This window comes from Octodon degus, unplaced genomic scaffold, assembly GCF_000260255.1.
Source record: "Octodon degus isolate 3935 unplaced genomic scaffold, OctDeg1.0 scaffold00001, whole genome shotgun sequence".
NCBI classification, from domain to species: Eukaryota; Metazoa; Chordata; class Mammalia; order Rodentia; family Octodontidae; genus Octodon; species Octodon degus.
This window is the reverse complement of record NW_004524577.1, coordinates 31,473,862-31,475,955: the sequence shown is the minus strand read 5'-3', so window position 1 is coordinate 31,475,955 and position 2,094 is coordinate 31,473,862. Positions and strand designations below refer to the sequence as shown.

Below are 2,094 nucleotides of genomic sequence, written 5' to 3'. Positions count from 1 at the left end.
CAACAATAGTTTTACTGCATAATCTTATCTTCAAATTAGTTGTTCAGATAACCAGCTATAAAACTAGAAAACTAGTTTTTATTTATTTTTTATTTTTTATGGAAAAATTCTGGGGCCGGCAAGATGGTTCAGTAGAATAAGTGCTTCCTTGGCAAGCTCAAGGGCCTGAGTTCAATCCCCGGTTCCACCAAAAAAAAAACAAAACTTTTTTTTTTTGCTTGGCTTATTTTTCACTAGTCTGCTTGGGCATACTTCTAATGATAGGAGAATCACCTGGATCAATGATTGCCAGTGTGCAGACTCTGTAGTATTTTCCACATGCTGTGCCCAGTTCGATATTATTGCCGCTGTAGTGGTGGACACCAGTTTTGGCCAACACAGCATAGTACTCTATTTCAGATTTCCTCAAGGCTGGGCAGTTGTTGGCAAGGATGACCAATTTCACTTTGCCCTGTCTGATCATCTTCAGCATCTGCTTGTACCCCAGCACATATGTTCCACTTTTCATAACAAGTTGGAGCCTAGAGTTAATGGACTCCAGAGATTTTTTCATCTTCTTTGCAGCCACCATCTTCCTGCCTTAGGTGTGGACGGCTGCCACAAGGGCTAGGGAGTGAGAAGAAAAGGGAGAATACTGGTTTTTAAAAAGCTAAAAGAAATTAAAAGAAGAAAAAAATAAAACAGAAATTTAAGCATTAACTGTTCATTTCAATAGACCAGCAGAAATCAACAATACGATTATCCAATTATCCAAACTATCAGATAGATAGATAGATAGATAGATAGATAGATAGATAGATGATAGATAGATAGATAGATGATAGATAGATAGATAGATAGATAGATAGATAGATGATAGATAGATAGATAGATGATAGATAGATAGATAGATAGATGATAGATAGATAGATAGATGATAGATAGATAGATAGATAGATAGATAGATAGATAGATATGGATATTTCCTTCATCTTTTGTCGTTTTCCTCACCCAGTTTTTCCTTCCCATTGAAAAGATCATTTCCCTTTCACAGTATGTATTGTACCTTTCAGATTTTATTTACTCTTACAGGCTCTCACACTAGCGAGACAATAGGATGTTGGCACGTCCTATTGCCCTGAGTTTGTGCAGGTCTGACTTATTTCACTTACCATATAGTCTCTAGCTGCACTCAACATGGGCCTTAGGCATGATAGGCAAATCTTCTACCTTTGAGGTAATTTTTTCATGTTCTTTATTGTCACGATGCTTTTTGATGAACAATTGTTTATTTATTTTTATGTATTTGGTATAAAGTCTCATTCATAGTGAGTCTCCTATTTTCAGCCTCCTCAGAGATGGGATTAAAGGCATGCACCACCATGCTTGGCTGGACTCAGTGGCTGGGGCAGCATGTGGTGGCGAGGATTGAATCCTGGTCCCTGCACTTGCCCAAGCAGGCCTTTAGTCTGCTGAGCTATCTCCACAGCCTAACAATTTTTAATTTTAATAAAGTACAATTTATCAACTTTTTCTTTTTGGGTTACTGCATTTTGTCTGAAAAAAACACTCTTGGCAGCTCCCTAAGACTATTTGGATATTCTATGCTCTCTTGTAAAAGTTCAGCTCTTACTTTCAAATCTGTAATCCATCTTAAATAAATTTTGATATATGCACAGTGTGGAGGAGGAGTCAATTTTTATTTTCTCCATATGTGCACACGGTGTCTCAGGTCCCATGCTGCAAAGGCATCTTTTGCCTCCACCGACTTGCACTGGGGCCTTTGTTGTCATCAACTGGCCACGTGCATGCATGTACTTCTCATTCTGTAATCTCATTTGGGTCCATACCCATTCTTGTGCTAGTGACACAATGTCTTAATTACTTCTGTTTCTTAAGACTTCTTGAAATCTGGGAGCATTTGTCCTTCCACTTTGCTCTCTGTTAAGTAGCTTTGTTATTCTGAACCATTTGAATGTTCGTATAAAGTTTGCAATGAGCCTGTTGAGTTCCTTAAGCAAAACCTTTTGCTATTTTGATAGGTGCCTACAGAATCTATAAATCATTATGGCAAAAGCTGGCATCTCAGCAGTATTGGCTATGGCTTATATCTAG

The 2,094-nt window shown here is 38.0% G+C and overlaps 1 pseudogene; it reads right to left on the bottom strand.

Annotated features, from left to right (window-relative positions):
- Positions 1-223: 223 nt before the first annotated feature.
- LOC105741455 lies at positions 224-571 on the bottom strand (annotated as a pseudogene).
- Between the last annotated feature and the right edge of the window lie 1,523 nt (positions 572-2,094).